This window comes from Phocoena sinus, chromosome X, assembly GCF_008692025.1.
Source record: "Phocoena sinus isolate mPhoSin1 chromosome X, mPhoSin1.pri, whole genome shotgun sequence".
In the NCBI taxonomy this organism is placed as follows: Eukaryota; Metazoa; Chordata; class Mammalia; order Artiodactyla; family Phocoenidae; genus Phocoena; species Phocoena sinus.
The window spans coordinates 60,840,747-60,868,686 of record NC_045784.1 but is presented as its reverse complement, the minus strand read 5'-3'; the positions used below and the strand labels follow the sequence as shown (position 1 = coordinate 60,868,686).

Genomic DNA, 27,940 nt, shown 5'->3' with positions numbered 1-27,940 from the left:
CTAATTTCTCCACATCCTCGCTAACACTTATTATTATCTTTTGATTTTTTAAAATAATAGCCATCCTAATATCCTAATGGGTATGAAGTGGTATCTCACTGTGGTTTTGATGTGTATTTCCCTAATGATTAGTGATGTTGAGCATCTTTTCATGTGTTTTTTGGCTATTTGTATATCTTCTTTGGAGAAATGTCTATCCAAGTCTTTTGCCTATCTTTAAATTAGGTTGGTTTTGTTGTTATCTTTTGAAGGATAAATTTGCTGGATACAGAATTCTAGGTTGGGTTTTTTCTTTCAACACTTTAGATATTTCACTGCACTCTCTTCTTGCTTGCATGGTTTTTGAAGCGAAGTCTGATGTAATTCTATCCTTGTACCTCTAGGTAAGGTGTTTTTTAACCCTGACTTTTTTAAAGATCTTGTCTTTGATTTTCTGTAATTTGCCTGTGTGTAGATTTTTTTTTTTTTTTTTTTTGGTATTTATCCTGCTTGGTGTTCTCTGAGCTTCCTGGATCTGTGGTTTGTTATCTGTCACTAATTTTGGAAAATTCTCAGCCATTATTAGTTCAAACATTTCCTCTGTTCCTTTCCTTCTTTCTTCTCTTTCTGGTATTCCCTTTATGCATATATTACACCTTTCATAATTGTCTCACAATTTTTTCATATTCCATCTTTTTCATTCTTTTTTCTTTTTGCATTCCATTTTTAGAAGTTTCTATTTACGTATCTTCAAACTCACTGATTCTTGTTTTAATTTATTTTTTATTGAAATTTACAGGTGATTTACAATGTTGTGTTAATTACTGCTGTACAGCAAAGTAACTCAGTTATATATATATATATATATATATATATATATATACATTCTTTTTAATATTCTTTTCCATTATGGTTTATCACAGGATATTGAATATAGTTCCCTGTGCTATACAGTAGGACCTTGTTGTTTATCCGTTCTGTATATACCACAGACTCACTGATTCTTTCCTCATTTATGTCTCATCTACTGATGTGCCCATAGAAGACATTCTTCATTTCTGTTACAGTGGTTTTTATTTCTATCATTATTTTTTGGTTCTTTCTTAGAGTTTCCATTCTCTCTGCTTACATTACACATCTGTTCTTGTATGTTGTCCAGTTTTTCCAGTAGAGCCCTTAGCATATAGTTTTTTTAAATTCCTCTTCTGGTAATTCCAAAATCTCTGCCATATCTGAGTCTGGTTCTGATGCTTGCTCTGTCTCTTTATACTGTGTTTTTTGCCTTTTAGTATGCCTTGTACTGTGTTGTTGAAAGGTAGACATATGATGTACTAGGTAAAAGGAACTCAGGTAAATTGGCATGTAGTGTGAGATTGTATGTTTATTTGGCTAGGAGTTAGGCTGAGTTTACTGTTTACTGTAGCTGTGTCAGAGGTAAAATTTCCTACAGTGTCTGTTTTTTTGTCTCTCCTGTCATCTTTGAGTTTCCCTAGAGAGTCCTTCTTAAATAAGTTCTGAGATGTGCAGTTCTTTCCATTGTAATTCCCTGTTTTATACATGAGTCTTACTGATGTGGTGGTATGATATCAGAAGATGGGAAGGATTCAATATTCCTATTTCCTGGGCTGTAATCTTTATAAGTGCTTTTTCATTCCACATCCCCACCCCTTCTTAGGTGAAACAGGAAAGCTAGAGGGGGCTGGACTGGGTATTTCTATTCCTCCAGATCAGCTAGGCTCTGGTAGAACCCAAGGTGGAATCTAATCATCTGCAATGTTGGTGACTCCAACTTTAGAAATAATGAATACTGGACTTCCCTGGTGGCACAGTGGTTAAGAATCCACCTGCCAATGCAGGGGACATGGGTTCGATCCCTGGTCCGGGAAGATCCCACATGGTGCGGAGCAACTAAGCCCACGTGCCACAACTACTGAAGCCCACACGCCTAAAGCCCGTGAGCCGCAACGAGCCCACGTGCCACAACTACTGAAGCCCGCGTGCCTAGAGCCCATCCTCCACAACAAGAGAAGCCACCACAATGAGAAGCCCACGCACCACAACGGAGAGTAGCCCCCACTGGCCACAACTAGAGAAAGCCCTCACGCAGCAACGAAGACCCAACGCAGCCAAAAATAAATAAATAAATTTATTTTAAAGACTAATAAAATAAAAATTAAAAAAATAAAATGATAAGCATCTTCTAAAATATTGGATATTAATGCTTAGTGAGCTCTCAGGTTTGTAGTTCCTATGTCTGCCAGGTACCTTCACATTTTCTATAGTGAGCCATTCCCCACCCCCCAACCCCTGTCCACGCATATGCTTAATCTTTTCTGGCTTTCAGAATCAAGTGGCTAAAGGAAGAAAAGCTTAGTAAAGGGACTTAGGTTCCCTTTTTATCTACTGCTTCTTTATTGGCACCATTTCCTACTCCCCAAACAATAATTTAAAAAGCAAAAACTTATTTTCAATAAAAACCCTTTTCTATTAACAGTTTTATGGCAGGTCAATGCCATATTGCTTATTCTTGGATTGTGGGGACTGTATCTGTGGGGTTTCCCAAGACAAGGAGCCCCTAGAAAGCTGGAAACATCAACCCAATTATGCACTTAATTCCTTTGTCAAGGTGCTGTAACCAAAGACCACACAGAGATGGTAAACCATAACAGTTATATTTAGTATGAAGGGAAGAACAGGCATATAGAGGGATCACTCCAAGACTGTCACTTCGGGGACCTGCGGCCTTTCCCCAGTTCTCTCTGCCTGCCCAGTCAGTATTCCTACAGTAAGTGGGGCTATTGTTAGGGATGACCTTAAGTGAAAGTGCTTAAATGTTTTCTGTGTGAGGTTTGTATGATAATAGTCAATCTTAATTCTCTCTCTCCTCTCTTGCCTGTCTCTCTGTCCCCTACCACCACTAACAAATTTTACAACTACTGTGATTTATCTAGAAGTGAAATACCAGTCCAGAGAGCTCCAAAGTCAACATGGAAATGAAACCTCAGCAGAGCAATGTCCATTCTGTTACCTCCTGTCCAGGGCACTTTTTGCTACCCAGAGGTAGGCTGAGGCCAAAATTCTTGGTGGGTTTAACTCACCCCAGATAGTCAGAAACCAGATAGACAGGGAAGATAGGAAGGAAGGCTTGGTCCACAGAAACTGAAACGGCTCGACATTATAGTCAACTTAGTGCCGCTTGGCCCCACCTTAAACCCTTCTAATCTCTTCTGTACCTATCCCTGAAACCTTTATGACTCTGGCCTTTGTGTTCTTTTCTAGGTGACCAGGGTGATATTTAAAAGAAGACAGGAAGCTATAGTAACATGTAAAGCAGATTTGGAATTAGGGAATGTTCTCCTTGGCTCCAGGTTCCAGACTTCAATTTTTTCATTCAACTTAAATTTTATGAGTACTTACTTAGGCCAGGTATTTGGTGAGACTTTGAGATAAGGATTTGGGTAAGATTTAGTCCCTGTCCAGGAAGAGTTCATAATTTGGTGGGGAACACACAAATATGAACAAATAATTGCCATATTATAAAGTGCAAGTACTAGAATAGAGGTGCTGTGGGGAGCGCTGTCAGTAAAAAAATCCTCAGCCAGTCTGGTTTTGGGGCCAGACCCAGTCGACTCCTGCTGTTTTCCGGAGCCAATCTGGAAAAAAGAAACTCAGGTGGAGTCTACAAGCTCATAATGCAAAGGCTGCGGAGCTGGGAAGGGGTAGTGGCTTGCCCACCACCTGCAGAGGCAGCGGGAGGGGGGCGGCTCAAGGAGCTCAACGGGTGCCTTCACCTGTTTGCTCATTGCTCCCGAGGACCATCAGGGTCTCCTTCATTTCCCTCCACGGACACCAGAGCTGTTGGAAGGTAAGCTGAGGCGTATTAAAATTTGGGGGAGTTTGAGTAAAAACCAATTTGAATTGGGCAGCGCCAAACTGGAGGTGGTTGGGGTCACTCTAACTATAGGAGGTGGGGGGAGAGACTTTTGTGGAGAAAAGGCAGAAGCAAAGTAAGGAAATTATTGATTGGCTATTACTTAAAGTCTAGTTGGCTGTGTGTGATTGGTTGTCCTTATCGCTGTGATTTTGAAACCTTGAGGCGTTTATAGGCTTAGATTCTGGCCTGCTTACATAGGCCACCATGGCATTAGAGCCACATCAGTCTAATGGCCTCCTTATTTAATTAATTTAACAACATATATATATAAATATTTATACATGTATCTGTATTAAGCTAAACATGAGTTCTTACTAATGTCTCCAATTCATATCTATTACCCTGTGGATCATTTTAGCTTCTTCCGTTTGCTTATCTGTACCCTCCCACTCCAACAGTAAGAAAACTGGCCCCTATAATCCACCATCAGGTACTTAATTGTTCAATTCCAGTATACATGTATAGTGGTTTCAGAATTGCTAGCCTGTACCCTCAGGGGAAACAACTTTATCAATCAGAATAGAGTGCTATGTACAATTCCTTTTGCCTATATTCTTAGACACAACTCATTTACAAAGTTACTTAGGTTTGCACCTTTGCCCCCACCCACTTCAGGAAGGTTCTTTCATACATTTGTAACACAGATTCTTTTTTCATATTCTGCATTCTGACCTTGTATCTCTTGATCTCCTAAATGATTTTTTGTTTTAGTTACATATATTAAGTTTTACTCTTTGTGCTATAAAGTTCTATGGCTTTTGAAAAACATGTAAAGCATCCACCATTACAGTGTCATAGAGAATAGTTTCACTGTCCACAAATATTCCCCTGTGCTTCACCTATTCAACCCTCCTCCTCTTCTCCAAATTCCTGTAAACCAGTGATGTTTTTACTGTCACTATAGTTTTGCCTCTTCTAGAATGTCATATAAATGGAATTATACAGTATGTAGTCTTTTCAGACTGGCTTCTTTCACCTAGAAATATATATTTATGATTCATCCATGTTTTTGCATGGGTTGATAGTCCATTCCCTTTTATCCCTCAATAGTATCCCATTATTTGGATGTACCACAGTTTGTTTATTTAGTCACTTACTGGGGAACATCTTGGTTGCTTCTAGTAATTATGAATAAAGCTGCTATAAGCATTCACATCCAAAAAAAAAAAAGATCCTCACAGAAGAAATATTTGAGCTGAATATTGAAGGAAAAGGAAAAGTTTACTAAGCAGAATGAGTGAGAACAGCATGAGGAAGGGCAGAGAGGGATGAAAGAACATGGCATGTTTGGGGGCCATCAGAAAGTTTTCCCTAATTGAATGGTACATTTATGATGACAAAGTTGGAAAGGTAGGATGGGACTAGATCATAAAGATTCATGGAGTGTGGACTTTATCCTTATAGACCAATGTTTTCCAACTTCACTTATTCATATTCTACCTTCACCATTTTAATTTCTTAAATCTAGGCAATAATATCTTTGAAATCATGAGTTTAATATATTTTCTTATGAATATTAAAATAAAAAGTATGCCTATTAAAATAAAAATGTATTCATTTGTCTCCCAACAGTGGTACACTATAACTGTTTAGAAAGATAATTCTGAGAGCATTATATGAGAGAGAGTGGCTGGAGGAGTCAAACAGGGGATTACTTTAAAGGCTATTGAAATACCGAGAGATGATGAAGTTCTGAACTAAAAAAAGCCTTATTGGCAGGGATGGTAAAGAGGGGAAGGACTTTAAAAGAGATTTAGGAACTAGAATAGACAAGATTTATTAATTAGAGGAAGGTAAGGATATTTATGAACTAAAATCTGGATTTGGTGACTAATTAAGTGGAAGGGTGGAAGATTACAGAAAAGGAAAGATCTAGAATTACTTGTAGGTCTCTTGTCTTGGAAGTGAATGATGGTACCAGTTCACCCAAGCAGAGAACAAGAGCAAAATTAGGTTTGAGGAAAAAAATTTCCCTCGAAAATTTATTTAATTGAAATTTTCTTTTAAGTTACAAATACAGTATGTTCTCACTGTAACATGTGAAATAAAAAATGCAAGAAGATAAAGTTAAAAATCTCCCCTTTCATATTCCCCTCCCCTCCCCTTGTAACATTGAGGGTACCAATTTGTGCAGCCTTTCACACCTTCTTCATGTGTGTGTATTTATGCACACAGATACGATGATTTTTTTTTTTTGCGGTACGCGGGCCTCTCACTGTTGTGGCCTCTCCCGTTGTGGAGCACAGGCTCCAGACGCGCAGGCTCAGGGTCCATGGATCACGGGCCCAGCCGCTCCGCAGCATGTGGGACCTTCCCGGACCGGGTCACGAACCCGTGTCCCCTGCATTGGCAGGACTCCCAACCACTGCGCCACCAGGGAAGCTCGATGATTATTTTTTATAAAAATGAGGTCATATTCTCTCTCCCTCCCTCTCCCCCTTCCCCCACCTCCCTCTTTCTCCGCTTTGTGCTTCCCTCCACAGCACCTGCACATCACTCCGCAGTGGTAGCAGGCCCGAAGGGGTAGGTAACAGCAAGAACAGGGGGCCAAGAAACACAAGTCAGTAAGAGCCATCCACGGGAGGCAAAACTCGTAGCTCGTATCGCACAGGCACAGGTCTGTATAGTCTCCCTCGGGTCCGACATACAGTGATAGAGCATGCTGTCCTCACCACATACAGCTCACCGCTTGAAGCAAAGTTCTCACGGAGTCAGGCACGTCCTGACAGTGGCCCCTCCGGTTTTCCTCATGGTTGAAAGCGTCCTGGCAGTATGCGCACCGCCCACTCGGAGCGCTCCCTGTCCTCCTTCCACCACCGGGACTTGCCCCGGAATGGCTGTGTCTTGATCACGCTGGCCCCGCGCTGATGCCAAAGTCTGAGGAGTCCTCATGGGGGTAATTGTAGTCGTGCTTAAGGACCTTGTCCTTGGCGAAGCGCAGGTACGAGCCCGCGTCTTCCAAGGGGTTCAGGTATTTGTCCCTCCCCGGCGCCGGTAATCCTCGTAGTGTGCGTCATCCAGGTCTTCTCCCTGGGTTGATGTGCGCGATCTCCTAGGCGTACAGGAAGCTCACCTGGCAGTAGGGCCTTGCCATTAACTGTTCCAGGTGATAATGGTCTGTGGGGTATGTGTCGTGGAGGTGACCCAGGGTATAAATCCTCTGGTGCTCACAGGATGTGAGGGAGGAGATTGTCCGAATAAGTTGTTCCTTCTTCTGAGACGAATCATTGATAGAAGAACTGTCTGTAGCTGTTGTAAAAACGTCATCGCAAAGCTCACCTTCACTACGGATGGTGGAAGATGATGTTGAGCTTTCTATAAGGTCTTCGATTGCGTTCCTCACTCAAGGCTTCAGACAGTAAGTCAAAACTTAATATTGTTTGACCTTCCAATGATGAAAGGTTGGGTTGGCTTTGGTGTAGGCCAATTCCTTTCTTAAACAGCGTTCCAATACCACCAGTCTGTCTTTCTGTCGTTCACCATGGATGAGAAAGACGATTTGTCATCCGGGTGCGTGACCTTACTGATCCCACCTTCCTTCCTGTGGAAACCATCCCACCCGCTGGAGTCATCTGAGGTCATAACCACAGCTTTGACGCACACAATATAGCTGTCCTCACCAGCGTGTGTTTCTTTGGTCATTTTCCTGGTCACCTACATACCTGTCCTGTGGCGGTGGGCAGCCTTCATTTTGCTGTCCGCTCCCCCTCCGCCTTATTCACATCTTGGAGATTGCCTGATTTGGTTGGGGGTGGGGTGGCTAGAGCAAGGCAACTGAAGCGCCTGGGCAGGGGTGCATAGGCAAGGTGGCGGGGGCGGGGACTGAGCACCCTGGGGCCAGGGGGTGGAGGCCGGCAGGGGCTCTGGGGACTTGGGAGTGGGTAGAGGGGAGAAGGGAGCGATTTGGGTGGAAAAACAAGTGTGCCGCTGAGAGCCGGGGAGTGCTGAGAGAAGAAGGAGAGGGCCAGCTGCCAGAGGGGGTTCAGTCCCAGGTTGCCCCCCTTCCCCACCCAGGCCAGACCAATCACGGTTTTGGGGGAGCTGTGCCTGCGAGGCGCTGCAGGGTACCCCACTGAGCTACATCTCTCTACTCCACCGATATACTCCATATGGGATTCTTACCATCGTCAAGAGGAGGAGCTTCCCTTTTCTTTTTTTTTTTTAACATCTTTATTGGAGTATAATTGCTTTACATTGCTGTGTTAGCTGCTGCTGTATAACAAAGTGAGTCAGCTATACATATACATATATATCCCCATATCCCCTCCCTCTTGTGTCTCCCTTCCACCCTCTCTATCCCACCCCTCTAGGTGGTCACAGAGCACCGAGCTGATCTCCCTGTGCTATGCGGCTGCTTCCCACTAGTTATCTATTTTACATTTGGTAGTATTTTTAAGTCCATGCCACTCTCTCACTTCGTCCCAGCTTACCCTTCCCCCACCCCTCAAGTCCATTCTCTACATCTGCGTCTTTATTCTTGTCCTGCCCCTAGGTTCTTCAGAAAACCTTTTTTTTTTTTGGTTCCATATATATATGTTAGCATACGGTATTGTTTTTTCTCTTTCTGACTTCACTCTGTATGACAGACTCTAGGTCCATCCACCTCATGACAAATAACTCAATTTCGTTTCTTTTTATGGCTGAGTAATATTCCATTGTATATATATGTGCCACATCTTCTTTATCCATTCATCTGTTGATGGATACTTAGGTTGCTTCCATATCCTGGCTATAGTAAATAGAGCTGCAATGAACATTTTGGTACATGACTCTTTTTGAATTATGGTTTTCTCAGGGTATATGCCCAGTAGTGGGATTGCTGGGTCATATGGTAGTTCTATTTTTAGTTTTTTAAGGGACCTCCATACTGTTCTCCATAGTGGTTGTATCAATTTACATTCCCACCAACAGTGCAAGAGGCATTCCTTTTCTCCAAACCCTCTCCAGCATTTATTGTTTGTAGATTTTTTGATGATGGCCATTCTGACTGGTGTGAGATGATACCTCATTGTAGTTTTGATTTGCATTTCTCTAATGGTTAGTGATGTTGAGCATCCTTTCATGTGTTTGTTGGCAATCTGTATATCTTCTTTGGAGAAATGTCTATTTAGGTCTTCTGCCCCTTTTTGGATTGGGTTGTTTATTTTTTTGATATTGAGCTGCATAAGCTACTTGTATATTTTAGAGATTAATCCTTTGTCAGTTGCTTCGTTTGCAAATATTTTCTCCCATTCTGAGGGTTGTCTTTTTGCTTTGTTTATTGCCAAAGCAATCTTGAGAAAGAAAAATAGAGCTGGAGGAATCAGGCTCCCTGACTTCTGACTATACTACAAATCTACAGTAATCAAGACAGTATGGTACTGGCACAAAAACAGAAATATAGATCAATGGAACAGGATAGAAAACCCAGAGATAAACCCACGCACATGTGGTCACCTTATCTTTGACAAAGGAGGCAAGAATATACAATGGAGAAAAGACAGCCTCTTCAATAAGTGGTGCTGGGAAAACTGGACAGCTACATGTAAAAGAATGAAATTAGAACACTCCCTAACACCATACACAAAAGTAAACTTAAAATGTATTAGAGGTCTAAATGTAAGGCCAGACACTATGAAACTCTTAGAGGAAAACATAGGCAGAACACTCTGACATAAATCACAGCAAGATCCTTTTTGACCCATCTCCTAGAGAAATAGAAATAAAAACAAAAATAAACAAATGGGACCTAATGAAGCCCTTTTCTTATAAGGACAGAAGTCATATTATATTAGGGTCCACCCTGATGAGTTCAACTTTACTTGACTACATCTGCAAAGACACTTGCTATAGACTGAATCTTTCTGTTCCCCCAAAATTCATATGTTGAAATCTGATTTCTAATGTGATGGTATTTGGAGGTGGGGGGCCTTGGGGGTGAATAAATTATGAGGGTAGAGTCCTCATGAATGAGAATTAGTGCTCTTTCAAAAGAGACCCCAGAGAGCTCCCTTTGCCCTTTCTGCCATGTGAGAATACAAGTCAGCAGTCTGCAACCAGGAAGAGAGCTCTCCCCAGAATTCAACCATGCTGGCACCCTGATCTCAAACTTCCAGCCACTAGAACTGTGAGAAATAAATTTCTGTTATTTATAAGCTACCCACTCTGTAGTACTTTGTTATAGGAACCTGAAATAAGACAGCCCTATTTCCAAATAAGGCCACATTCACAGGTACGGGTGTTAGGACTTCAATATATCTTTTTATGGGATACAATTCAACCTATAATAGTAATTATTGATATGTTAAGGCTTGAGTCTGCCATTTTATTATTTCTTTTCTGTTTGTTTCCTCTGTTTCCTGTTCTTCTTTCTCTTTTTTTGCTTTCCTGTGCTTCCTTGAACATTTTTAAGGATTCTATCTTGATTTATTTATAGTATTTTTGGGCACACTGCTTTATATAGTTTTCTTAGTTGTTGCTCTAGGAATTGTAATATAAATATGTGACTTATAACAGTCTATTGATATTGGTATTTTACTACTTCAAGTGCAGTAGAGAGACCTTTCTTTCATTTAGATCCCTTTACTGTATCCACTTTAAAAATGTATAATTGTCTTAAGTATTTCCTCTACATATACTGAGACACCACCACATCAGACGGTGTCATAATTTTAGCTTTAACCATCAAACATGGTTTCTTAAGAGGATAGTATACCCTTATTTTTGCCCATTCTGACGTTCTTTCCTTTCTAAAGTTCCAGGCCTCCTTCTTTTATCATTTCCTTTCTGTTTAGAGAACTTCCTTTAGCTGTTCTTTTTTTTTTGCAGTACACAGGCCTCTCACTGTTGTGGCCTCTCCCGTTGCGGAGCACAGGCTCCGGACGCGCAGGCTCAGCGGCCATGGCTCACGGGCCCAGCCGCTCCGTGGCATGTGGGATCTTCCCAGACCGGAGCACGAACCCGTGTCCCCTGCATTGGCAGGCGGACTCTCAACCACTGCACCACCAGGGAAGCCCCCTTTAGCTGTTCTTTAAGGGCAGGTTTGTTAGCAACAAATTCTCTCAGTTTTCCTTTGTATCAGGGGTAGTTTTACCAGACATAGAATTTGTGGTCGACAGGGTTTTTTTTGAATAATTATTTTTTAGAACAGTTTTAGGTTCACAGAAAAATTGAGAAGATAGTACGGAGAGCTTCCATATACCCCACATTCAATTTCGCCTATTGTTAATATCTTATATTAGTACATTAGTATGGTACATTTATTACAATTAATGAAGCAATATTGATACCTTATTATTAAAGTTTATACTTTATCCAAATTTCCTTTGTTTCAACCTAATGTCCTTTATCTGTTTCAGAACCATCCAGGATACCACATTACATTTAGTCATCATGTCTTCTTAGGCTCCTCTTGGCTGTGACAGTTTCTCAGATTTGTACTGCTTTTGATGACCTTGATAGTTTTGAGGATCACTGGAAAGCTGTTTTATAGAATATCCTCTGCTGGAATTTGTCTGACGCATAACAAAACTGGAGTTATGGGTTTTGTGGAGGAAGACCACAGAGGTGAAGTACCATTTTCATTGCATCATATCAAGGGTACATATTATCAAAATGACTTATCACTTTAGATATTCACCTTGAGCACCTGGCTGAGTTGGTGTTTGTCAGGTTTCTCCACAGTAAAGTTACTCTTCTATCGCCCTTCCCATATTGTACTCTTGGAAGTCACTGTGTGCATCCAAACTTGAGTAGAGTTTTGCTCTACCTCCTTGAGAGCAAACTATCTACGTAAATTATTTAGAATTTTGATTGGGAGATTTGTCTCTTTTCCCCCATATATGTATGTATGTGTGTATGAATAAATGTATGTTTGTATGTATGTATTTATCCATCCAATCAGTCAATCATTATATCAGTATAGACTCATGGGTATTTATTTTATACTTTGGATTATAATCCAATACTACTTTTTTGTGTTGCTCAAATTGTTCTAGCTTTTGCCATTGGGAGCTCTTTTAGTTGGCTCCTGTGTCCCTTTGACATACCCCTATCATTGTGGTTATTTTTCCTTTTGAGCACTTTCTTACTTTCTGGCTCTACAAGGTGTTCTAGGCTCATCTTATGTGTTTCCTGCCCTAATCTGACAGTTCTGCTCTTTCTGTGCTTGAAAAATGTTGTGCCACTATCTTCTGGCCTGCTTGGTTTCAGGTGAGGAATCTGTTATCATTCAAATTGATGTCCACTTATAAGTAGTGCATCTTTTTTCTTTGGCTGACTTCAGGATTTTTTCTGTTTTTCATTTTCAGAAGTTCAATTATGATGTGTCTTAGCATGGATTTCTTTGTAATTCATCCTTTCTAATAGCCGCATACTATTCTATATGTGGAGATATCACAATTGAAATGTATGCTACAGACATATAATCACTAATACAAAAATATACATATAAAGAATATTTATTGCAGCATTATCGTTAGTGGCAAAAATTGGGAATAGACTGTAAGATCAAAGAGAGTGTGTTATTAATTGGGGGGATGTCCTCAGTGCTGTGGGCTGAGGGAATCATATTCCTCATTTTATAGCATATTGTCATCGTTGGCCCATGCAAGATTCCTCCCTTGTTTGTATGTTTTCTTTTAGCCCCATTCTCCACTCCCACCCCTCTTCACCCCTCAGGCACCCATTCCTTAATGTATATCCTTTTGTTTGAATATATCCTTATAAAATGCAATTTGTTTTTTTATGTGTGTATTATTTTAATTTACATAAATCATATTGTGTTAGACATTCCAGTGTTTTTTTTTTCACTCTGCACACTGTTGTAGAAGCTACTCCAATCAGGTGCTTGGGATGAACACTAACACACTACTGTATAGAAGATATATAACCAGCAAGGACCTACTGTATAGCACAGGGAACTGTACTCAATATTCTGTGATAACCTATATGAGAAAAGAATCTAAAAAAGAATGAATATATGTATAACTGAATCACTTTGCCGTACACTTGAAACTAACACAACATTGTAAATCAGCTATACTCCAATAAAATAAAAAACAAAGAAAGAAAAAAAACCATCTAAGGCATTCCCTCTAACTGCCGTATAGTACTCCAAGGTATATGTCTACCATATTTTCCCTATCAGCTTCTCCAGTGATGGACAAGCAGATTACCTCCACCTTCCTGTTAACACAAACAACAATGTGATGAGCATACTCATACATGCACCCTATGGACCTGTGTGGCAATTTCTTTGGTATATAAGGGATATATATATACATGTATTTCATATTTTAGTAGATATTGCCAGATTACTTTCCTGAAAGGTTACAGTAAGTCTTACTTCTACCAGAGGTGCATGAGAGTCCCTATTATCCCTAATCTTTGACAACATTGGATGTTATCATTCTTGTGAATTTTTGCCAGCCTTGGTGAGAAACATTGCATTTATTGCTCTAATTTGCATTTTCCTGATTACTAGGTGAGATTGGGCATCTTCTCATATGTTTTTGGCAACTTGAATTTCTTCTGTAAATTGCCTTGTTTAGAATTGAATTCTGAATGTGTTCAGTTTGTCATCTAGGAGCATCTAGATGACCTGTCTAGTAGGCAACTCAGAATATGAGTCTGTAGTTCCAAAGAGAATTAGAGTTGCGAGATAGCAAATTGAGAGTTGACAGTTTATAGATGAAAGCCAAAATCATCTAAATGGGATCTAAATGATAGGATCATCCTTGAAAACAGTGTAAAGTGAGGAAAGAGCTGAACAGAACCCCTGCAAATACATTTAAGCAACAGACAGAGTCAGGAAGAATGCGAGAAGGAAAAGTTACAGAGGAGGGAGAGAAGCAGGAGAGAGTGATGCCAGGGAAGCCAAGGGAGGAGAGATCATCAAAGAAAAGGATGTGATCAGCCATGTCCAAGGCTACAGAGAGGCCCAGTGAGATTAGGACTGAAAAGTATCCGTTAGATTTGCAATTAGGGCATTATTTGTCACTTTAGTGAATGTAGTTCCAATAATATGGTGAGGTCAGAAACCAGATTGCAGGGGTTGAGAAGAGACTCAGAGGTAAGGAAGTAGATATAGTGAGAAGTAGATGATCCTTTAAAGAAGTTCAGACCTAAAGGGAAGGAGAGAGGGTAGCAGTTAGAGGGATTATAAGGTTTGGGGAGGGCTTCATTTGTTTTAAGAAAAGAGACTTGATCATTTGTACAGGCTGAGAGAAGGAGAGGTTAGAGGCAAGAGGAAGAGAGATTTTCTAAAATGTCTAAAGTGGAATTCCTGATTTCCCTTCCAAAGTTGCTTCCCAAAACTTTCCAATCTCAGTAAATGGCACCACTATCACTTAGTTTCTCAGCCCCCAAACCTGGATATGATGCTTGAGTCCTCCCTTTCATCCCTTTCTCTCATTCCATTTCATGAACAAATGGGAATGCTGGGAGAGCACCTAAATTTTCTAATATTCCAATAACCTTACCTGGCTCATTGAAGCCCTCCCAGAGCAGGATGTAGGAGCCACGCAGGTCAGGGTCAGAAAGAGGGCGAGCTTGCTTTTTATTTCCTGACCACGTTCAAGGGTAATAGTCAATTTTGAGAACAGAGCAGATGCTAGCCTCTTTAGATATTAAGAACAATACTTTCGCTTCAATGCTGTGTTTAGAATTCATGGTGAGAAGCATCAGCAAAATAGCACAAACTTGTGATGTAACTCCTCTTCATAATAGGTATTAATTCTGCTCTTCCTTCTAGTTCTCTGGCAAGGAAGAGAGAGGATTCGGCTCCTGTCTAATAATGAAAGAGAAGGACATGGGTAGGGGCTGAGTGTGAAGGAAATTAGCCTATGTTTGAAAATCTACTCTGGGCCTTAGAACTCACTAGACTTAAATACTTAACAGCAAGGACTGTTGTCTGTACCCTCAACACCCGGCACATAGTGTCAGTGCCTCAATAAGTGTTTGAACCTGAAGGGCTAAATTACCTCATTTAATCCCCGCAATAACCCTATGAGGTAAATAATTTTACCCACATTGTATAGATTTGGATACAAAGGCTTAGAGAATTTAGTAGCCTGCTCATTATGGGAATGTGCATGTATAAAATGTGGTGCAGTGCAAACGCAGGTCTGTGGTTTGGGGTAAGGGGGTGAGGCTGTGGCAAAGAGGGTAGCTGTTTCTGGGCACTGACCTGTTTTAGAGCAGGGTTTCTCAGCCTTGAAATTTGATACTTGCAGCTGGGTAATTCTTTGTTGTGGGGGGCTGTCCTATGCATATAAGATGTTCACTAGTATCTCTGGCCTCTACCCACTAGATGTCAGTAGCACACCCTCCCACCCCACCACACGGTGACAGTCAAAAATGTCTCCAGACATTGTGGACAGTTAAAATCACCCCTGGATGAGAATCATTGCTTTAGAGGCTCACAGAACAGGGCTGGTGCTGCCCAGGAGCCTCTTTATACTCAAAGAGAGGGACTCTTCCCCAGTCTTTTCTCCCTACAAAGTCAGTGGTAGAGAAGCTGAAATGAATACAAGTTGACGTTGGCCAATTCTAAGTCATAGACCTTTTCTGTGCCCTTTATTCTCCTTCCTCTCTTGTATATTTCTGTTTTTCCCTTCCTTGGGTCCCCCAACCCCGCCCCAGCCCTTTCTCCCATTTAGGCTAAAGTTATGCTTTGTATGAGAACCGCACCCCATGGGCACTAGAGTAGCAGTCACTCAGGGTGTTTTTGAACTTTCTGGTAAAATCCAGGCCCTTTCTGCTAACAAACTTTACTCCAGTCCCTGAGGCTGGTTGGCTCTCTCCCCCATGGTCTCCTTTGTCACATGGAGATACCAGTCATATTTGTGAGATTCCATCCATTATTAACAAAATGGTGGAGTCAGATCTATCCGAATCCAAGGCCCGTGTTCTTACCTTTACCCCTGTGGTTTTCAAACTTTAGCATGGGTCAGAATTACTTGGAGGTCAAGTTGCCAGATGTTGAAAAAATAATAAAAACCAACCAAACAAAAACAAGACGCCCATTAAATTTTAATTTGAATATAATTATGTACCAAATATTGCAAATATTTATAGGAAAAAAATATTTGTTGTTTATCTGAAATTCAAAATTAACTGGGCCATTTTGTATTTTATCTGGTAACCTTGTCTAGAAGGCTTATAAAACACAGCTTCGGCTTCCCTGGTGGAGCAGTGGTTAAGAATCCACCTGCCGATGCAGGGGACACAGGTTCGTGCCCCGGTCCGGGAAGATCCCGCATGCCGCAGAGCGGCTGAGCCCGTGAGCCATGGCCGCTGAGCCTGCGTGTCCGGAGCCTGTGCTCCGCAACGGGAGAGGCCACAGCAGTGAGAGGCCCGCATACCGCAAAAAAAAAAAAAAAAAAGAATCCGCCTGCCAATGCAGGGGACACGGGTTTGAGCCCTGGTCTGGGAAAATCCCACATGCTGCAGAGCAACTAAGCCCGTGTGCCACAACTACCAAGCCTGTGCTCTAGAGCCCGCGAGCCACAACTGCTGAATCTGCGTGCCACAGCTACTGAAGCCCGTGAGCCTAGAGCCCGTGCTCAGCAATAAGAGAAGCCACTGCAATGAGAAGCCTGCGCACGCCACAGAGTAGTCCCCGCTCACCGCAACAAAGAGTAGCCCCCGCTCACCGCAACTAGAGAAAGCCTATGTGCAGCAACGAAGACCCAACACAGCCAAAAATAAATAAATAAATTTAATAAATTAAAAAAAAAACACAGCTTGCTGGGCCTCACTTCCCAGAGATTTTGAATCTGTAGGCCTGGATGGGGCCTGACAATTTACGCATGCTGGTCTAGAGACGACTTTTGAGATCCATGGCACATAGGTTAAATGGTGAAAGATAAGAATGTTTCTGTGAAGCTTTTCCCTTTGATCCTCACATCCCACCAAAGCAGAAGGGAAGAAATGGCTAAAACTTAAAGCAGGGTTCTACTTTTTTTTTTAACTACTGAACCACCTGATCAGAAATCCATTTGTGAGGGTATATGAATTTTTATTGATAACAATAGTCTGCTAGCTATTCAAAACTATGAATTTTGAACAATAATACAACAACATTCTAAAAGTGAGATTAGGAAACTTTATTCATACCATTTACCAAAGCCAAGTGTTAGTCATTGCTCAATTTTGGTTACGTCAATGAGAATGCTTCGTTTTATAAACTGATTCCTGAGAACTATGTGATTATCACAGTCTTTAAATTTTTTTTCTTTAATCACTGCTTTCACTAATCACAGAAGTAATGTGTGCTCATTAAATTTTAAACAGACAACCTAGAAAGTTGTGACTTTGAAAGAAAAATTCTCTATAATCTTAGTCCCAAGAGATAAGCTCTGTTAACTATTTGCTGTACATTTATAGGGGCCCTTTGCTGATATGTATGATTTTATTTATTTTTTAAACAAAAATTAAATCATTATGAACTCATGGATTTTAGTATGTTTGATATCTCGGACTCACCTTGCACATTTCCTGCCCCAAACCTGGAATCAGCCACTTCTCCAAAAAGCCCTGGTTTCTTTTCAGTGGGAAATGGTATTTCAAGGCCGCAGTCTAGATACTAGTGGTGCTCATAGGTGCAGGGTTGGTCACTATTTCTAAGCCTTTTAAGAAAAAATGCCTCATGAGTTCACACAGATATTTTAATTCAAAGTCAGGCCTACGGGATTTTAGTTAACTCCTGTGTTATATTTGAATCTCCTTTCTTTCAAACTTGAGAATCTCGGTTCCCAAAGATATAGGGAATAATAGAATATCACATAATTACTCATTTGCTTTGTCCCACTGACATACACAACTGTCTCAGAATAACAATATTACTACTACCACCACCAGTATGATTACAAAAACAATTAAACATTTCTTTTGCATATCATCTCTCCATTTACCCCCCTTCTGTAGCAATTATATTCTATGCTCTTACTTAGAACGTTCATTGAATCTTAGTGTGTGTGTGTGTTTATTATATTTATTTAATGCTCACTACCAGTCCTTATGTCAATGTCTTTCTAGTTATTTTGGTTTTCTGAAGTTTATTCTCTAGTAGATTCCTCAGATAGGGTTCACAAGACCAATCTTTCCTGAGTGATTACATGTTGATAATATTTGTAGGCTCTAATCTAGAAAGTCAGTGTATTAGTTAGCTAGGGCTGCCGTAACAAAATATCACAGACTGGGTGAATTAAACAACAGAAATTTATTTTCTCACTGTTCTGAAGGCTAGAAGTCCAAAACCTAGGTGTTGGCAGGTTTGATTCCTTCTCAGGCCTTTCTCCTTGGCTTGCAGATGGCCAACTTCTCAATGTGTCCTTGCATAATCTTTGCTATGTGCATATACATTCCTGGTATCTCTCTTTGTGTCCAAATTTCCTCTTATGAGGACAGTGGGATTGGATTACGGCCCACTCTGATGGCCCCATTTTAACTTAATCACCTTGAAAAGCCCTGCCTCCAAATATAGTTCACATTCTGAGATACTGGGCTTCAACATAAGAACACTGGTGGGGGGAAGGACACAATTCAGCTCACACCAGTCAGTTTGGCTGGATATAAACTCTTTACCTCACGTTTTCTTTCCTTGTATATCTTGAATATGTAAATTAATTTTCTTCCGGCATAAACCATTTCTGTCAATACATCTGATGACTGGCTGATTTTCTTTCCCTTGTTCTCTTTACTTGGATACATAAGACTTTTTTCCTTAAAGTCCAGTAATTTTACTACGATATGATCATTTTGGGTTAATCTTCTCAGTTACACAAATTCCTTTCTTTTTTTTTTTTTTTTTTTTTTTTGCGGTACGCGGGCCTCTCACTAGGCTCACAGGCCTAGCTGCTCTGCGGCATGTGGCATCTTCCCAGACCGGGGCACGAACCCGTGTCCCCTGCATCGGCAGGTAGACTCTCAACCACTGCGCCACCAGGGAAGCCCCACAAATTCCCTTCTTAAATGTTGTTTCAAGTATGTCAAAAGTTATTTCAAGAAAACTTTCCTATGGTCTTTATTATTAATTCTTTTTCCCTTGCTTTGGTTTTCTTTATGTATGTTGGATTTTCTTTAACTATCTTCTGAATTTGTCACTTTTCCTCAAATTTTCTATCTCTCTTTTCTTTTTAGTTTTAAATTTTTTCATTCTTTTCATTTTCTTTTTCTCTTAAGGCATTGTGTGTTGAGTTTATTCACTCTTGTGCTCCTTCTAGTTTCAAATTCATTTCTGATTTTTTCTTTTATTTCCAATTCTTTCCTTATTTCTATCACCTAACTTTTGAGTTTTTCTAATTCTGCATTATGTTGTTCTTTCACATCTTGTATCATTTTCTTAATGTCTTTTTACTTGTTTTAAAATAGTAGGTTATAGTTTTCATATTTTGTTATTTATCTGCCATGCTTTTGTTGTCAAGGGATGTTATAAGCCTTATTTTTTCCATTATAATAAATATAACCTTGATCCTTTTCTGCTCATTTTTACATGAAAAGTTTTGGTTTTTTTTTAATTTTACAAGAAGGTTGGATTTAGAGTAGATTTTTAAATTTCATGGCTTTTGAGCTCCCTCTTCTGTTGCTTTTGTGTAATATTAAAACAAATGATATCATGGTGCTGCTCCCCTCTCCTATTTTCATCTGGACCTTCTGTTGCTGCACTGCCTAGTTTGGATTCTACTCCCAGAAGTTTCTCCTCAGTGTGGGCTTTGTCCTAGGATGGAGCTTTAGCTGGTTAGTTTTGAGAGTTCATAGGGCTCACACTACTCCAGGCCCAGATTGTTCCAGCCTCTTTAGGTCTTACCACTGCCCTGCTATAATCATGTGCAAAATCTCTCCCAGTTTTAGCTGCTGTCCTTAAATTGTCCCTCTGAGCTTTCCACTGAGTAACTTTGGCTATTTAGGGATTCTCTGGTCTTTTAGATGCCCCATTGCTTCCCTCTGCTTCCTTTTGCTGAAACCCACGTATGTCTTATAGGTGCTGGTAATTTGTCCCCTTTCCTCATATTTTGAGGTTCACGGGGGTATCTTGTTACCTAGTTTTGTTGCAGAGATTGTCCATAGGTTTTGGGTTTGGCTACCTTTTTTTTTTTTTTTTTTTTGTGGTACACGGGCCTCTCACTGTTGTGGCCTCTCCTGTTGCGGAGCACAGGCTCCGGACACGCAGGCTCAGCGGCCATGGCTCACGGGCCTAGCCGCTCCGTGGCATGTGGGATCTTCCCAGACCAGGGCAGGAACCCGTGTCCCCTGCATCAGCAGGCGGACTCTCAACCACTGTGCCACCAGGAAAGTCCCTATTTTTTCTTTTCCACCTTCCAAGAATCACCCTGTCCCTTGTTTTTTTTCTTTTTTAAAAAAAATTTACTTATTTTTGGCTGCTTTGGGTCATCATTGCTGTGCTCAGGCTTTCTCTAGTTGCAGAGCAAGCAGGGGCTACTCTTTGTTGCAGTGTGTGGGCTTCTCATTGTGGTGGCTGCTCTTTGTTGCGGAGCACAGGCTCTAGGCATGTGGGCTGCAGTAGTTGTGACACGTGGGCTCAGTAGTTGTGGCTCGCGGACTCTAGAGCGCAGGCTTGGTAGTTGTGGCGCACGGGTTTAGTTGCTCTGCAGCATGTGGGATCTTCCTGGACCTGGGCTCGAACCCGTGTCCCCTGCATAGGCAGATAGATTCTTAACCACTGTGCCACCAGAGAAGTCCCTCCATTAAGTTTTTTTTTTTCCATTAAGTTTTAATTGCAATTATTATATCTCTCATTTTTACAAGTTTTTAATCAACTTTCTGAAATATTATTTACATAAAATAAATATAATACAGTGTACCTATTCTACACATATAGTTTGATGAGTTTTGGCAAATAAATACACCTGTGTAACTACCACCACTGTCAAGAGAAAACATTTTTATCATCCCAGAAAGTTCCCTTGTGCTCCTTCCCAGTCAATCCTTCTCACTTATGGCACCAGACAACCATTTATTTGCTTCCTGTTACTATAGATTTACCTTTTCCAGAATGGCATATAAATGGAATCAACAGTATGTATACTTTTTTGTGTCTGGATTCTTTTGCTCAGTATAATGTTTTTGAGATTCATTCATGTTGTGGCCTGTATCAATACTTTGTTCCTTTTTAATGCTAAGTATATTCCTTTGTATGGATATGCCACTGTTTATTCATTTATTCTCCTGTTGGTGGATTGGTAATGTTTGACTTTTATTAATAAAGCTGCTATGAGTATTCTTATACATGTCTTCTGATGGATATATACATTAATTTCTGTTGAATGTTTACCTAAGAAGTAGAATTGCTGAGTTGTAAAGTAAATGCATGTTTAGCTTTATTAGATACTACCAAATAGTTTTCCAAAGTGATTATACCAATTTACACTGCCATTAGTAATTATCAGTAATTATCACTCCACATTCTTGTCAAAATTGGTATTTTCAATATTAAAAAAATAGGCTTTCTGGTGAGAGAGGTGTGTTTTACTCATTTCTGAGAGTGAGCTGTTCATTTTCCTCAGGAAATTATTTGTGGGAGTTTTTCGAGGAGTAGGGTAAAAGAGCATTCTTTCAGAAAGCTAAAATCCAGGGGTACAGGAAGAAGGCTTTTTTTAGACTCCCCACCTTGGAGGGACCTAGGAGTCCACAAATGTTTTAGCTGAAGGTCACCAGGTTTTGCAAATGCTCCCAGGGCAAAACAGCTTCAGTGCATCACATGTCTATATGGGTTCCCTTTTATCTTATTAATTCTTTTTATCTTACCAGTTCTTTGATGCTTTTAATAAGGTGCTTTATGTTTTATCCAGTCTCTTAAGTGGTTTTCTGTGGGAGGTTTTGTTCAGATACCTAGTCCACCATATAACCAGGAATGCTTCATATTTCTGTTATTATTCTCCTGTATAGTTTTGTTTGTTTTTCCTGGATTTTCTAATTGCCTTTTATATTTTTCTTTTGAGGAAAGAGATCACTTTTTCTAATCATTAATATTTTCTAGCTTCTTAATTTATCCATCACTTGGAATCAATTTCATTCTTCTTTAAGACAATCTTTCTGTAGCACTCTGGTTTCTTATTCTAAATTGGACTGATTGCTTTCCAGGCCTACTTCCCAGTTGTCATCCTAGAGGGTTTTTGTCACTGGATTCATGAGTTAAGTCTCCTATTTCTTGTTTCCCATGTCTTTTTCTTTCTGGGATTTACCCTGGTTTTGTTGAAGTACATCTTAGGGTAACAAACTAAGAAAGGCTGTGCAGGAGTTATTCTTTTGAATCTTTACATTTCTGAAAATATCTTTTTGTACTCATACTTGACTGGTGATTTGGCTAGGTTTTAAATTCTAGGTTCAGAATAATTTTCCCTCAGAATTTTAGAGAGTTATTCTAACATCCAGTGTTGCTAATGAGAAACCTGATTTTTGTTTCTTTACAGGTAACCTGCTTTTTCTTTCTGGAAGCATTTATAATTTTCTCTATTTCTGATGGTATAAAATGATATAGTGTCTAAGTATGGGTCTTTTTTCCCCTTTGGTCTTAGTAGGCCCTTAAAATCTTCTCTTCTCTGAATTATCTGTTTCCTCTGGGGTTAATTCTGCTTGCTTCTCTTGGCCTTTCTTTTCATAATGCTGTTTTTCTTCATATGTCTGATGGTCTTTAATTGTCTCTTCATATTTATAAATGAAAGAATAGGCAGTTGATATAGGTTTTTCTACTTTATGTATGTAGATCCATTTTCTCACTAGTTCTCTCCTCTAAATAAGGGATTGGACTAGAGGTCTTTGTAACTGGTCAGGGCTTGTGACTAGCAGCCTTCTCTTTAGACTTGTGTTTGGAAGTTGCCTTTAGGCGGGGGGACCCCAAATGCCAGATTAAGAAGCGTTTTCATTTGCACTGGAGCACCAAAACCTATACTACCCTTTAGTTTTCTCCAGGTGTTTATTCTATTTCTACTGAGTCCTCATCTTCTTTTATTTTTTCTTTTTGTTTCTCTCTTTTCTTTCTTCCTTTCTCTCTTTCCTTGCTTTCTTTCGTTCATTCATTCTTTCTTTTTTTTTTTCATTCTTTCTTTTTCTTCCTTTTTTTTTCTTTTTTTGCTGGGAGGTAAAGATTGGGTGAACTATGCTGAATGTGAGGATGATGGGTGGGGAGACCATGGGGAACCAATGAGGACATTTGTTTCATAGACAGGCTTTCAATTCACCCCATAGTTTTCAGACTCCCTTCTTAGTTTGACCTTGAATACTTGCCAGCTCTGAAATAGGAGCCTTTCTGGGATTCTGCCAGGTACATTGCCTTGTTCATTTCTGTTTCATCAGTTGACACATTTCCAATCTTCCAGAAATTCGTTAAGCCCATTTTTTTCACTGTTAAGGCCTTATTCCTTTATTATCATTTTAATGGATGTCAAAAGGGAGGAGATAAGCACACATCTTTACTCAGATATCTTCAATTAGAACTCTCTTATCTTTATAATGGCTTCATGGTAGACCTTTGTGTAGATGTAATATAGTTTATTAAAGGTCCAATTGATGGGCATTTGGGTTCCTTCCAGTTTTTTCACTATTCAGACAATGCTGCAGTAGACATCCTTTGTACATACATCTTTGGGCACCCGTGGAAGTATTTCTGTAGGATAAATTCATAAAGTAAATTTGGTAGATATTGCCAAATTGTACTCTTAAAACATAGACCCACATCACACTCCAACTATCAGTGAATGAGAGTATCTTCCCCCCACATCTTCACAACACTATTTGTCATTTATCATTTTCCATTTTTGCCACTCAAATGGGCAGAAGAATGCTCTCATTGTTTTAATTTGTATTTCTTAAATATGAGTGAGGTTGAGTATTTTTTCGGATGTATTAGTCATTAACCAATTTCTTCTGTGAATTGCCTGTTGATGTCCTTCGCCCATATTGTTTGTCTTTTTTGAGTTGATTTGTACGAGTTCATTTTATATTATGCATCACAATTCTGACTCTGGGTTTACATAATTAATAAGTTTTGGGATGTGCAGAGTGAAACAAAAGCTTAAAAAGCCTTTAGTGTGATAATGTACATTGTGAAAAAGTGAATTTAGTGTGCAACATTTCCCAAACTAATCTGATCACAGAACTATTTTTTTTCTTGGAGTATCCTAAGGAACTAATTTTGAGGGACCAGTTTGGGAGCTACTGTCTTATCTAGCACTTAAGCTCAGTGAGAGTGAAGACAATGTCTGTCTTATTCACCACTGTATATCCAGCGTCCAGTGCCTGGCACGGAGTAAACTCTAAGTAAATATTTCTTGAATAAATACTTTTTTTTTTTTTTTTTTTTTGCGGTACGCGGGCCTCTCACTGTTGTGGCCTCTCCCGTTGCGGAGCACAGGCTCCGGACGTGCAGGCTCAGCAGCCATGGCTCACGGGCCCAGCCGCTCCGCGGCACGTGGGATCTTGCCGGACCGGGGCACGAGCCCATGTCCCCGGCATCGGCAGGCGGACTCTCAACCACTGAGCCACCAGGGAAGCCTGAATACATTTTTTAATGCCCTATAATTGAGCTTTTTTTTTTACACCTACTAGTATGGTACTCTAATTCAAGATGTAGAACTTGTATTTCATCTAATCTGAAACAGCATTGACTATAAGACATACCCTTGTTTTATGCACCACTAAGAAAGAAAAAAATTTCACTTTGCTGTACACCAGAAACTAACACAACATTGTAAATCAACTATACTTCAATAAAAAATTAAATAAACCAAAAAGAAAGAAAAAATACAGCCAAATAAATTATAACACAATACTATTTTAGCTTTTATAATTTATACTTTATAATTATTGAGAGCGTTCTTTAAGACTTGTTTAGAAATGGATTTTTATCATCTATAACTCTTGTATATATGTTACAAAGAACCCTGAAATGAAAATTGGTTAAGGTATTTCTAAAACATCTTCACATTTGGAATCTGAGTCTTCTGAATTACTTTTTGGCTCAGTCAATATGTTCTGGATTTTCCTCACAATATTATTCTTTGTCATTAAGGACATTGGCAATACAGTATTTCTGGTGGGGGGAAAGAAGTATTCTACTTTTGTCCAGGGTTTTCTTCCACGTCGCTGACAACCATTCTGCAAGTTTTGATGCTGGTACTTTCTCGATCTTACCAGAAGGTGTCAGGCAATGACAATTATATCACAACTGCTGCCTGGCCAACAGCAATTGTGACATTCCATTAATTATAAACTGCATGCCAATTTCAGAAATGAAGAAATGTGCATTTAAAAATTTTTTTTTTAATTTTTTTTGCGGTACGCGGGCCTCTCACCGTTGTGGCCTCTCCCGTTGCAGAGCACAGGCTCTGGATGCGCAGGCTCAGCGGCCATGGCTCACGGGCCCAGCTGCTCCGCGGCGTGTGGGATCCTCCCGGACCGGGGCACGAACCCGTGTCCCCTGCATCAGCAGGCGGACTCTCAACCACTGCACCACCAGGGAAGTCCAGAAATGTGCATTTTTGAATCGATGAAATGCTATTAGATATTATCACTGTGCCCTTCCTGAATTCTGCATTTCTCTTTAGTTCAATTTATTTTTCTCTCTTCCTTCATAGTTCTGCTTTTAAAAAGAGCAGTCTGTATTTATTGTCTTCCTTTCCTCCCCTTTCATTCACCCTTTAATCTACTACATTCTAACCCCCATCACTCCAGTGGTGGTCTGCTTTCAGTCCTTATGCAGATTCATTCACCAGCCAGTGAATGCTTATAGTCTGTTTGGGAAGATAACAGTAGTATGGAGCAAATCACAGAATCTTAGAGCTAGAAGGTTTCCTAATTCTGACCTTTTCTTATGTGGCAAACCATCACATATTTGACTATTGTTCGTGGCTCCTTTCCCATCTGCCCATTTTAGATTCATTTTATTTAAGTTCAGTAGTTCTAGCTTATTTAACCAGTTCTCATATGACAAGGTTTCCAGAAAACTTCCCATCTTTTTTGAACTTACATGTAGCTGGCAGAGCCCTTCTTAGATGTGGAGCCCCAAGTGAAATGCACAAAGCCCCCAAAGGAACCACAGTGACCTAGCAATCCTTTCACTATTACTAGCTAGATTTTGCTCCCATTCCCCATAGATGCTGTTTCAAACCTTCCCTCACCTCTCTTCTCAGGTTGCCTGCTCCGTCTCCATTCCCTCCCATTTTGAAGATGTTCTTGCCTCCCCTTAATAAAGAAAATTGAAGCCAAATACCAGCTCTTCTACTTCAAAATATAGTTACCAAATTTGTGCTCAGCCTTTCCTGTTTACCTCCCTTTGTGAAAAGCCAATAATCTTCTGCCTGTGCTCGGCATCCTATATCCTCCCATCTCTACAGGGTCCTGACTTGGCCAATATTATTCCTTCTCTTTCTTATCTCTTAAACTTTTTCATCTTCATCACAGATTTTTGCCCTCAGCTAGTAAACATGCTTTAGGATCTACTGTATTGTGAGAAAAATGTATACTTCATTAATTCTATATCCAGCTTTAGTTAACTTTATTTTCTTCCTTTTTTCATAAACTTAACTTAAAATTTTTATTAATATTTCTTTTTTTAAGATTTTTTTTTTTTTTTTTTTTTTTTTTTTTTTAAGAAGTGGATTTATTTAGAGAGAAACACACTCCACAGAGTGTGGGCCATCTCAGAAGGTGAGAAAGGCCAAGATTTTTTTGATGTTGACCATTTTTAAAGTCTCTGTTGATCTTGTTACAATATTGCCTCCACTTTTTTTTTTTTTTTTTTTTTTTTTTTTTTTTGGTACGCGGGCCTCTCACTGTTGCAACCTCTCCCGTTGCGGAGCACAGGCTCCAGACGCGCAGGCTCAGCGGCCATGGCTCACGGGCCCAGCCGCCCTGCGGCACGCAGAATCCTCCCAGACCGGGGCACGAACCCGTGTCCCCCACATCGGCAGGTGGACTCTCAACCACTGCGCCACCAGGGAAGCCCATGCCTCCACTTTTTTTACCTTTCGGTTTTCTAGCCGCAAGGCATGTGGGATCCCAGATCCCTGACCAGAGATTGAACCTGCACCCCGCCCCCCCACCCCACCCCCTGCCACACTGGAAGACAAAGAAGTCCCAACCAATGGACCACCAGGGAAGTCCCTATTAATATTTCTTTTTTGGTTCAAGATTCAAAAGTTATAAAAGGTCATACCAGGAAAAATTTCCCTCCCATTCCCATCCCAGTGGAAACCAGGGTTTTCAGTTTCTGCATACACACCCTTTGCAGCCCAGCCCTAATGCCCTAAGGCAGTGGTCCCCAACCTAATGCCCTAAGGCAGTGGTCCCTGTCACCAGGGAGCGGTTTCATGCAAGACAATTTTTCTACAGACCAGGGGTGGGGATGCTTTCAGGATGATTCAAGCGCATTACATTTATTGTGCACTTTATTTCTATTATTATTACATTGTAATATATAATGAAATAATTATACAACTCACCATTATGCTGACAGGAGTTGGAACTCAGGCGGTAATGTGAGCAATGGGGAGCGGCTGTAAATACAGATGAAGCTTCGCTTGCTCACCTGCCGCTCATTTCCTGCTGTGCAGCCTGGTTCCTAACAGGCCAAGGACCGATACCGGTCCATGGCTCAGGGATTGGGGACCCCTGCCCTAAGGCATCCGTTGTATGTAATGAATAAACTTATCACCTGTGCATCTAGAATGGCATTAGTTATGTACAGTTCTTGGGAAAATTAAGAAAATATTCACACAAATAATGTTCTATAGGGCTTTAATCTCTGAACTCCAGTTGAGAAAAGCAGTAGAGATAAACTATGTATATAACAGCAACTGTGCATATATATATTATATATGTATATAATTTTTCTTCTTTTTTAGAGAAATGATGTAATCTTATATGCTGTCTTACATCTTTATTCACTTAACCGTATGTATTGGAGATCTATGTATGTATCTACATCTATTCTATTAGATAGATATATATGTTTGTATACATCCACAAACCTAAAGATCTCCCTCATTAAAAAAATTCACTTGGGGCTTCCCTGGTGGCGCAGTGGTT

At 40.2% G+C, this 27,940-nt stretch overlaps 1 pseudogene; it reads right to left on the bottom strand.

Moving 5' to 3' along the window:
- Window positions 1-3,778: 3,778 nt before the first annotated feature.
- LOC116747097 lies at window positions 3,779-7,555 on the bottom strand (annotated as a pseudogene).
- Window positions 7,556-27,940: the final 20,385 nt, after the last annotated feature.